A 12,311-nucleotide genomic window follows, 5' to 3' on the forward strand; every position below is an offset into this window, starting at 1 on the left:
AGGAGCACCTAACTACATACAAGAATTAGTAACAGAGATAAAGGGGGATATTGATGGGAATACAATCATACTTGGAGATTTTAACACTGCATTAACATCACTAGACAGATCTTCCAGACAGAAAATAAACAAGGCAACAGAGAAATTAAATACTACAATAGAAAAACTAGATTTGGTGGATATTTTCAGAGCATTACACCCCCCAAAAATAGGATATACATTCTTTTCAAGTGCACATGGAACATTTTCCAGGATCGATCATGTACTTGGGCACAAAAGAAACCTCAACAATTTTAAGAAGATAGAAATTATCTCAAGCATCTTTACTGAGCACAATGCCATGAAACTGGAAATCAACAACAGAGAAACAAAGGAGAAAAAAAGGAAAGCATGGAGATTAAACAATATGTTATTGAAAAAACAATGGATCAATGAGGAAATCAAAGCTGAAATTAAAAAATACCTTGAGACAAATGATAATGAAAGCACAACCACTCAAAACCTATGGGACACAGCACAACCACTCAAAACCTATGGGACACAGCAAAGAGGGAAGTTTATAGCGATACAGGCCTTCCTCAAAAAAGAAGAACAATCTCAAATAAACAATTTAACCCACCACCTGAATGAATTAGAAAAAGAAGAACAAAAAGCCCCAAAAAGCAGCAGAAGGAAGGAAATAATAAAGATCAGAGAGGAATTAAATACAATAGAGATTAACAAGACCATAGAAAAAATCAACCAAACCAAAAGCTGGTTTTTTGAAAAAGTAAATAAAATCGACAAACCTCTGGCCAAACTCACAAAGAAGAAAAAAGAGAGAGCACAAATTAGCAAAATAAGAAAGGAAAAGGGAGAAATTACAACAAACAAAGTAGAAATACAGAATATCATACGAGAATATTATGAAAAACTATATGGAACCAAACTGGATAACCTAGAGGAGATGGACAAGTTTCTGGAAACATACTGTCCACCAAAACTGAATGAAGAAGCATCTGAACACTTGAACAATCCGATCACTAGAAAGGAAATAGAAATAGCAATTAAAAACCTCCCTACAAATAAAAGTCCAGGACCGGACAGCTTCACCGGGGAATTCTACCAAACATACAAAGAAGAACTCATACCAGTCCTTCTCAAACTCTTCCAGACGATTGAAAAGGAGGGAATACTCCCAAACTCATTCTATGAAGCCACCATCACCCTGATACCAAAACCAGGCAAAGACACTACAAAAAAAGAGAATTATAGGCCAATATCACTGATGAACATAGACGCCAAAATCCTCACCAAAATTTTAGCAAATAGAATCCAACAACACATAAAAAAGATTATACATCATGACCAAGTGGGGTTCATCCCAGGGACACAAGGCTGGTTCAACATACGCAAATCAATCAGTGTAATACATCACATCAACAAGAGAAAGGACAAAAACCACATGATCATCTCAATCGACGCAGAAAAAGCATTTGATAAAATTCAACACCCATTTATGATAAAAACTCTCGCCAAAGTGGGTATAGAGGGAACATATCTCAACATAATAAAAGCTATATATGACAAACCTACAGCCAGCATAGTACTCAACGGTGAAAAACTCAAAAGCTTCCCACTAAAATCTGGGACAAGACAAGGATGCCCACTATCACCACTCCTATTCAACATAGTCCTGGAAGTCCTAGCCACAGCAGTCAGGCAAGAGAAAGAAATAAAAGGGATCCAAATTGGAAAAGAAGAGGTAAAAGTGTCATTATATGCTGATGACATGTTACTATATATAGAAAACCCTAAAAGGTCCACACAAAAGCTACTAGAGCTGATTGAAGAATTCAGCAAGGTAGCAGGTTACAAAATTAACGTTCAAAAATCAGTTGCATTTCTTTACACTAATGATAAATCAACAGAAGAAGAAAGTAAAGAAACAATCCCCTTTAAAATAGCACCCAAAGTAATAAAATATCTGGGAATAAATCTAACCAAGGAGGTGAAAGAATTATACACAGAAAACTATAAACCATTGATGAAGGAAATTAAAGAAGACTTTAAAAAATGGAAAAATATTCCATGCTCTTGGATTGGAAGAATCAATATTGTTAAGATGGTCACACTGCCCAAGGCAATCTACAGATTTAATGCAATCCCTATCCAATTACCCAGGACATATTTCACAGAACTAGAAAAAATCATAATAAAATTCATATGGAACCATCAAAGACCTAGAATTGCCAAAGCATTACTGAAGAGAAAGAAAGAGGCTGGAGGAATAACTCTCCCAGACTTCAGACAATACTATAGAGCTACAGTCATCAAGACAGCATGGTATTGGTACCAAAACAGACATATAGACCAATGGAACAAATAGAGAGCCCAGAAATGAACCCACAAACTTTTGGTCAACTCATCTTTGACAAAGGAGGCAAGAATATACATTGGAATAAAGACAGTCTCTTCAGCAAATGGTGTTGGGAAAACTGGACAGCAGCATGTAAAACAATGAAGCTAGAACACTCCCTTACACCATATACAAAAATCAACTCAAAATGGATTAAAGACTTAAACATAAGACAAGATACAATAAACCTCCTAGAGGAAAACATAGGCAAAACATTATCTGACATACATCTCAAAAATTTTCTCCTAGAAGAAATAAAAGCAAGAATAAACAAATGGGACCTAATGAAACTTACAAGCTTCTGCACAGCAAAGGAAACCAGAAGCAAAACAAGAAGAAAACCTACGGAATGGGAGAAAATTTTTGCAAGTGAAACTGACAAAGGCTTGATCTCCAGAATATATAAGCAGCTCATACGACTCAATAAGAAAAAAATAAACAACCCAATCCAAAAATGGGCAGAAGACCTAAACAAGCAATTCTCCAAGGAAGACATACAAATGATCAAAAAGCACATGAAAAAATGCTCAATATCACTAATTATCAGAGAAATGCAAATCAAAACTACAATGAGGTATCACCTCACACCAGTCAGAATGGCCGTCATTCAAAAATCCACAAATGACAAATGCTGGAGAGGCTGTGGAGAAAGGGGAACCCTCCTACACTGCTGGTGGGAATGCAGTTTGGTGCAGCCACTATGGAAAACAGTGTGGAGATTCCTCAAAAGACTAGGAATAGACTTACCATATGACCCAGGAATCCCACTCCTGGGCTTGTATCCAGAAGGAAATCTACTTCAGGATGACACCTGCACCCCAATGTTCATAGCAGCACTATTTACAATAGCCAAAACATGGAAACAGCCTAAATGTCCATCAACAGGTGACTGGATAAAGAAGAGGTGGTATATTTATACAATGGAATACTACTCAGCCATAAAAACCGACAACATAATGCCAGTTGCAGCAACATGGATGCTCCTGGAGAATGTCATTCTAAGTGAAGTAAGCCAGAAAGAGAAAGAAAAATACCATATGAGATCGCTCATATGTGGAATCTAAAAAAAAAAAACAAAAACAAAAACAAACAAACAAACAAAAACAAAGCGTAAATAAAGGACAGAAATAGACTCACAGACAGAGAATACAGACTTGTGGTTACCAGGGGGGTGGAGGGTGGGAAGGGATAGACTGGGATTTCAAAATTGTAGAATAGACTACACTGTATAGCACAGGGAAATATACACAAAATGTTATGATAACTCACAGAGAAAAAAATGTGACAATGAGTGTGTATATGTCCATGAATAACTGAAAAATTGTGCTGAACACTGGAATTTGACACAACATTGTAAAATGATTATAAATCAATAAAAAATGTTAAAAAAAAAAAAAAAAAAGGAACCCAGAAGAAAGGAGTGGAATGCAAAAAGAAATGGTGAAAAAACTAATTGGTAAACCAAGCTGTTAAATACAAATAAGATAAATTTATAAGAAGATGGGAAAAGGAGGAGCGTGGGGAGGAGGTGTAATGTATTTATAGGCTGACTTTGAACTTTGTCAGAAAACACATAAAGTTTGTATGTTTATTCAATATTTAGGGCTATTAAATGAAATTAGAAATAGAATGTATCATTTAATATTGAGTAATTGGGGAAATGAACTTATGAATTCAAAAAGGATAAATAACCTGGTTTTGAAGTTCTGGACATTTTTTGAAAGTACAGCTAACAGGATTCACTCATGAATTGGAGACAGTTTATGAAAGAAAGAAAGGATTCAGAGGGGAGGGCATAGCTCAGTGGTAGAGTGCATGCCTAGCATGTACAAGGTCCTGGCTTCGATCCCCTGTACCTCCATTTTTAAAAAATAATAAAATAAATAAATACAAAAACCTAATTATATCTTCCCACCCCGAAAGAAAGAAAGAAAGAAAGAAAGAAAGAAAGAAAGAAAGAAAGAAAGAAAGAAAGAAAGAAAGAAAGAAAGAAAAGAAAGAAAGGATTCAGAATAACTCCAAATTGTTTTGTTTAAGCAAATGGAAAAATGGAATTGCATTTAACTGAGTAGTTTGAAGGAGGACTACCAGCATTTCATTTCATGATATGTTATGTTTAATATGTCTGTTGGCCATCACTATTGTAAGTAGGCAATTAGGAATACAAGTCTGAAGATCAGAAAGAGGTCCAGACTACAGAGATACACTTAGGAGCCATCAGTCTATAGGTGGTGTTCAAAGTATGAGATGAAACCTGATTGCAAAGGGTGTAACTGTAGCATAGATTGAGAAGAGGGAAGTTTTAAAGATAAAGTCTTAGAGGACTCCTAATACCAAGAAATGAAGAGAACTGAGGGAGGAAAAGGAATCAAAACAAACTTTTGAATTGGCTATAATTACATGGACAGAAATGTTTTGTGCTGAGTAGAGTAATCTTCTAGTGAGAAAATCTGAGTTTGAATTTGGGCTTCATTCTAACAGGTGGTTGGCCTCGGGCAAGTTACTTAAGGAGTTACTCTAAGGAATTCATCACTGGTTCTTCATGTAGCTAATTGGGTTCAGCTCTGATTTAGGTCTAATTCAAATACCGCTTTCACAAAGACATCTCCCATATGCATTTTTACACATAATTCAGCCCAGTTATTCCCTGTAACCATGACTTGTTCATTTCATTTGCTTAACCCCAGTCTAAACTTAGCTTATGTATTTACTTACTTATATTAATTGCATGTCTCCTTCACTCTCACCACCAACACAGAAATGCATACTCCATGTGGATACGTTTTTTGCCTAGTTTATTATTTTCAACTCCTAGCATGGTGTCTGGCACATAGAAAAGGATTAATAAATATGAAATAAATGAACATATTTCCCAAGATTGGGAAACACTACATTGAAAACTTGCTTGTATCTTAATGGACACTCCACTGGCTAAGCAAATTAATTTGGATTCTCAGGAAGAATTAAATATTTAGTATGCTGCTTTAAAATGTTCCTCAATTTTCTGAAAGAAACGAGTTTTACATTTTTTGAAGTGCATTTCTTGTAAACTATTTGTGTAAACCGTATGCTTTCTAGCTACATCTACTTCTACCCATACGTCCAGGCATTTTAAAACACTGGGCAAATGTTGTCTACCATCCACAGAGGAGAAACAACAGTTCCAGAGAAATTTTTGAAGGAATTCGCCCTCCCTCAAAAACACAGGCACACGTATATGCATGCGTGCACGTGTGCGCACACACACACAAACACACCGTGGTCTTCCTTTTGTATTATCAAATATGTCATAGCTAGGTAGATTTAGATTATTAGATTATTTTTCTTCTCATAATGGATTTCCACATGCCTTTATGATTGAGATGTTACTACATGCACCACCATGTCTAAATTCCTAAGAGAAGTTCTTTGAATTATCCTTATCCCCCTTCCCCTCTTGCCCCATATATTCTGAATGACCAAGAATTTGCTTTCATTTGACATACAGCTATAATAAGGAATCTCCTTCTGTGATCTCTTCTGTTATGCTTATTAGTCTCTATAAATACATGAGAAAGAAACGGTAGTAAATTTTGAATAATGGGATTTCATAAAATTACAGATGTAAGTATGTGCTTTTTATTTTTAAAGAATTCGCAGAAGCAGGAATTTTATGAAGCTATCATAATCAGAAATCACCAAGTTATTTTTAAAAAGAGACAACTCTCACAGGAAATCAAAACATTCTCATGGAGAAGCTGTGTAGTTTCTTAACAAAGATTATAAATGACATATTTGCAGCTTCCTAAGCGACCACCCAGTCACATAAGTTATTTAAAGACCACCATCTTTACTTTTACAACCAAATAAACTCTGAGAACTCATGCTCTCTTTTATGTTAGTGCTATGGATTTATGATCTTTTCATCCCAGAATAAAAGAGCTTTTTAATTTGCCCATGAATTTAAGCATCTTTGGTTGTATTGTTTATTAGAAATAAACAAAGTCAGCAAGAATGAAGAATCTTTGAGAGTTTCCTTTTGGAATCTCCTTTGAACAGATGTATGGAACATTCTTTTTAAAATGTATCTCTGGCATTATATCAATAATGATTTTTTCTTATTTTTACTTTAAATTATTTGTTATAGTGATTATAATTACTGTAAATGTGACATTATTAAGATATTATAATTTTATTAAAGAGTTTATAATTTCCAGTTAAAATATTTTGCCATACCATATGCATTTAATTCATCTTCTTTTATAGTAATGGATTTTCATGAACTAGTATTTGTACCAGCAGGAAACATATAAGTAATTGAATTGCTCCTGTAAGTACATGTTAAACATTGCATGATTTAGGTAACAAAGTTTATTGCTTTACATTTTTGGCAAAGTAAAATTTGTGACAAGGAAGTGAAACTCTTCCCATTTATCAGAAAACTGATTTATGTATTTTAGAAATCATTTCTTTTCTGAATATAGTCAATATGATTTCATATTTATTCAACACTTATATAGTAATATAACTATTTTGCCATATGTTGTTGTGTAAATGTAAATTTGTCTTATCTTTCCTCTTTTTTTAGTATCAGATTTTTATTTATTCATTTTTTATTTATTCAAGTATAGTCACTTTAACTGGCCAGTGGGAGCCCTTTCAAGCTGAATTTTGTGTCCTTTTGACAACTTCCCCATTAGGCTTCCTGTTTTCTTGCACAACAGAAGTCCCAGACTCTCGTTTTGTTTTCTCTCTTCCAATCCTGGAACGTGTCCAAGAGCCCCATTTTATTTTAGCAGGTTATATGGAAACCAATATCTGGGTTTCTGAGTTTGAGGGGTACTTACTGCTGCCTGTGTGTCTTGATATTTCAATGACCTAAAAATTTTAAGTTCATATTGACATATATAACTTAAATTTAACATGGCAGAATTGTTAACTTCGTTGATTTTATAATTTTGCCCCTTTTCTCTTACATGAAAAATCTCAGTAACTAATATTAATAACACATTTACTTTCTCTAGCCTGCAATTTGAATATAACAATTTTAAAATTACAATACCAATATTTTTTACTAACCAATATTTTTATTAGCAATACATCTACCGAGAGACATTTAAGATTTCTTTGCAATTCTTTTTATGCTTAAAGAGTATTCCACTAATACTAATTTGATGTATAGTTAAGTTTCAGTGAAGCATTCCAATTCCACTCTTCCTACTTCCCACGTTAGAGTTCGTCCTCCAGTCTCACACTGCCAATCTCTAGCTTGGGTAATCCTGATTATGTGTTTTCTCTCCACCTCACATGACGCTGCTGGTGTTACTGAGGGGATAACGTAACCATCCTTGTTAAGGTCAATACATGTTGGTGTTTTTGACCTGAGCTGACCCCTTACTCATTTTTTATAATAATTTTTATTCCTGTATTGATTATTCCTATCACAATTCCTAATATTCCCTCCTAAAATTTCCCCTCTTTATGGCTTCAGTGAACTTCTTATCTACAAAAATCATCTTGTTTTATCAAGATAAAGCTAATAGTGTGATTAATACTTAGAATCTCTGCATTTGGGAATTTGAAATTATTTTTCTGAATTAATCCTCTTCCAGACTGTTTGGAGATGTTAATAAGATATGCCAGCTTAAAGTCAAGACTACAGGGCTAGTTAGAATTTCCTGGGTCACCTAATGAGTCACTTGATAAGTGGGTTGAATCAACATGTACAAGTGTGATACACACTGCCTCCAAAACCCTAGAGGACAGTCAAGCACTGAAGTTCTTTCTCACTGACAAGAGGGACACAGAGCAATGATTTGCTTTTACTTTAGAGGGTGTATACTGGCATTCCCAGACCACTGGCTAACTAAAATCTTTACCAATATCAGGTTCCTGAATATTTATATTTCGTTTCTCACAGCCTGGTATGTGTCTTTCTGAGGCATCAAGAATACTTATGACTTTGCTTCTCATTTCTGATTAATATGACATCATTAGTATAGAGGGCTACAGTTATGTTCTGTGAATATTCAGATAATTGAGTTCCTTTGGGATTGAATTATTTAGCAAGACAGTAAAGCCTTAGGGCAAGACCATAATTGTATACTGTTGTATGTTCTAAGCGTATTAAATTTCTGAGTCCTTTTTCAGATTGCAAATAAAGCATTTGGCAAATTAACAGCTGCATACTAAGTGTAAAAGGTTGTGTTGATCTGTTTCAGTAAAGATACTACATTTATCTCAGTAGCTGAGATTGGACTACCACCTGGTGAAGTTTATGGTAGTTCACCATGATCTGCCAAATGCATCTGATATTTTGCAGATGCCAGACTAGTGAATGAAAAAGGGATATGATGAGAACCACCAACGTGATCTTGGCACTAATCTCTGTCATTCTACTTGGGATGCAGAATTGTTTATTGTTTGTTTGTTTGTTTGTTTTTATCCTGGTAGGGGAGAGGACAATTTCATGGTTTTCCTTTTGGCTTTTCTTATGATTACAGCCCTTACCCAAAAGTCAAGGAATAATGCAAGGATTCTGTTGCCAGTGTTAGACATGTACACTTCACTTATGCTTTTAGAGTCTGGGGAAATGATCACAAGATGGATTCATGGACATTGAACCTAATGAGTTGACCTTGGGCCATGATTCCACTTACCAGCTAGCCTCCATTTGCCGCCATGCTAATAAGAGAGCTATGCTGCTGCTGTGGACTCTGGTATTAGTCATAGCTCAGATTCTGAATCCAACTTACCTCAAAAACTCTTGGTATTCCTCTTGCCTCAGTGCACTAGGACTTGGGTACTCTTACTTAAGTAAATGAGTTTGCTCTGTGGAAGCATTGAGGGAACCATTACAATAGGCATTTGTCATTAGGTTGCAGAGTTCACCCCTGCATGATATTTAGGCAAAGAGAGGCTATTATCTTTTAGAAAGAGTGTGGGGCATATTTTCATGCTTAGAAGGGTTGAATGTAACAGAAGGTTTAAGGGTAGAATCTACTTCCAGATATCTCCTTCCCAAGTCTGTGTCTCGCTGATTCCATGTTAAGGCCCTAACTTTAGCCTAGGAAACCTGCTCCGGCTGTGGATTAAGACTTCTACACTCACTGTAAGTGTAACAGTTGGTCTTGGGCTTGATTTCCTGCCTAATCTACCCTCCTGCTGCAGATTATGAGGGTCTCTTTATATGCCTTCTGCTTTCACACTATGGGCTAACTCAATTGTTGGCTGGGTTGAGCCTGTCACTTTTTTCCTTCAATAACCATTCAATTCTGCAGTCTTTTAAATTACTATTGCAGTAATTTCTCTGAAATACTAAAGAAATCAGTGCTTCCTCTTTAAACTGTATGGTATCTAATTCAACACAGTAATAATGATATTACAGCTTGCCAACGGTATCATCACCCAATTTACAATTAGCTATCGGGTCCTTGTTGTCATCTGACTGGTGTATATCCCAATTTCACAATCCCATCCTAAAGATCTGATTTTTAGCACAATTCCTGGTACCAAATATCTTAGAATGGATTCCCTTTGAAGCTGATTCTAAGATAAGGATTTGAGCATAATCGTTTATTAGGGAAGTTTAGAAAACACTGGTAGGGATTGAGAATGTAATTCAAAGCAGGAAAAGCAGCTAACGTGCATTTCAAGGTGAGGCTACTTGAGCTTAATCTCACTGGGAAATTGTTGGGGGAAAAACCAAACAAGATGAGTGGCTCCCAGGCCCTCCTACAAATAGAATTACAGCATCCTCATCAGTTTCTCAGTCATACTCAGATACAGCCTGGATGTAAGAGAGGACCCTTGTTACAATATTAATTAGTATACTTATATGTTCTTATTCATCATTATGTAAGAAGAAAAGTAGCACCCCAATGTAATTTCTTCACCATAGTAGTGAGCACATTTTTCACTACCAGTTTTGAACAGATACATAAAGCTTCTTTCCTTAGAACTGTTTATTTGTTTCATGGCAAAATGCTTGCTAAATTTACTCCCAGAATGTTTTATATTGTGTTGACAAAGTACTTATAATCAATGATTTTTATGTTACATGAAGTTAATTTAATTATGTTTGCATAATCAACTTTGTGTGACTTTTTAGTCATCTGATACAACAAAAGTCATAAGATATGTGTGTATGTGGTATACTTTAGAATATAAGATCCCTTAGTTCACAATATAGCTTTTCTTTTAAGTTAATTCTTTCACTATTCATAAAACATGACCGGTCAACGAAATTGGATTATGTGGGATAAAAGGCTCAAAGGATGACACTGAACAGATTTACAGCAATCTCACCACATTTGGCAGCATGGTTTAATGGAAGAGCTTTTTAAGCCACTCACATATTGTTTTAAATCCCAGTGACATTGCTTCAACTCTGCACCTTCATTTATTAAGCTGCAAAATTGAAAAGCTTTTGTCTACGCCTCTATAGGATGAAATGAGATTATATATACTTTTACACTTTAACTAAATCTTTACTTAGCTTCATCTAATTTCAACATGTGCTCTTCAGACTATTTTTTTCCTTTCTTTTCCTTTTCTTTCCTTCACTGAGTGAGCAAATCCTGAATGAATGAATGAATGAATGAATGAATGAATGAAATGGATGAATGAACAAAGGAATTTTAAAGCATTTAGCAAAAAAAAAAAAAAAACCCCAGAGATAATATCAAAAGACAGTTGTTCCTAGATTAGGAAAAATATTGCAATACATGTGATATTTTAAGGGTTACTTTTCTTAGTATTTAAAATGTTTGTACAAATTGAAAACATATAAATAAATAAATAAATCAGGAAAGGGAGCAAAGGATGTAAATGACAATTTATAGAAGAGAAAATGCATATGACTAATAAATGTGTAGAAATACACTGAACATCTCTAAAGGGAAATTTAAGTAAAAACTTGTAACTGCTCACCAACTACTACTATTATTCCTCCTATATATCTCTTAAATTGGTCCTTTTACTTCTACTGTCACTGCCAATAACTTTATTTAATCCACCTTCCTATCTTTCCTGGGTTACTATTAAGCCTCTGATGGAGTTTCATTTTCTAGTCTTCTGCCTTGCAACTTCAGTTAGTTTCCTATATAATTTAATCATATCACCAACCTATTTTAAACTCATTAATGGGTACTGAGTAAACTTAATGTAAAATTATTTATCTGGGATTACTTTTTATCACATACTTCTACCACTACTTCCTATCCTAAATTATTTGGAAGTTACTCAAATATACCATGCCCTTTCCAGCCTCCAGAGCATCACATCTGCTCTACTCTAGTCCACGAACACTCTCCCTGTATTTGCCTCGCTGACTCTTAGTTCTCATGTTGCTTATTCCAGATACAAAGAAAGTAGCCCCCAATCCTGGGTTATGTTTCTATTAAATGCTTCCATATCACCTCTCAAACAGTCATTGCACTGTAGTTATTTGTCTGATTACTTTTATTTGCTTCACTAAAGTGTGAATTTTTCAAGATCACAGATTGTGAACAGTGCCTGAATCACCTTCAGTGTTGTGTCACATTTCCAACATACTGAATGGCATAATAAATATTGAATTGTAATCATTGAATAGATAAATTAATTAATATATTATATAAGATATCTGAAGATAAATTAAATATCATTTTAACCGATGGATATAAATACTTTTTTACTGCCCTGAGAATATTTACATATATCATTTATATGTCATGTCAAAGGGGAACCCTCAATAAATTCCAGTAAGATAACATTATATGGGCTGTATACCATGACCAAAGTGTCATAAAACTATGAATAAAAATTAACCATAAATAATCTAACCATCTAAAATGTTTAAATACTCAAAATCCTTGGGTGAAAGAGGAAATGACAATTAAAATTACAGATTCTTTGAAAATTAATTAATTATAAATTTCAAAATTTATGGGCT

The sequence above is a fragment of the Camelus ferus genome, chromosome 3, assembly GCF_009834535.1.
Source record: "Camelus ferus isolate YT-003-E chromosome 3, BCGSAC_Cfer_1.0, whole genome shotgun sequence".
Taxonomy (NCBI): domain Eukaryota; kingdom Metazoa; phylum Chordata; class Mammalia; order Artiodactyla; family Camelidae; genus Camelus; species Camelus ferus.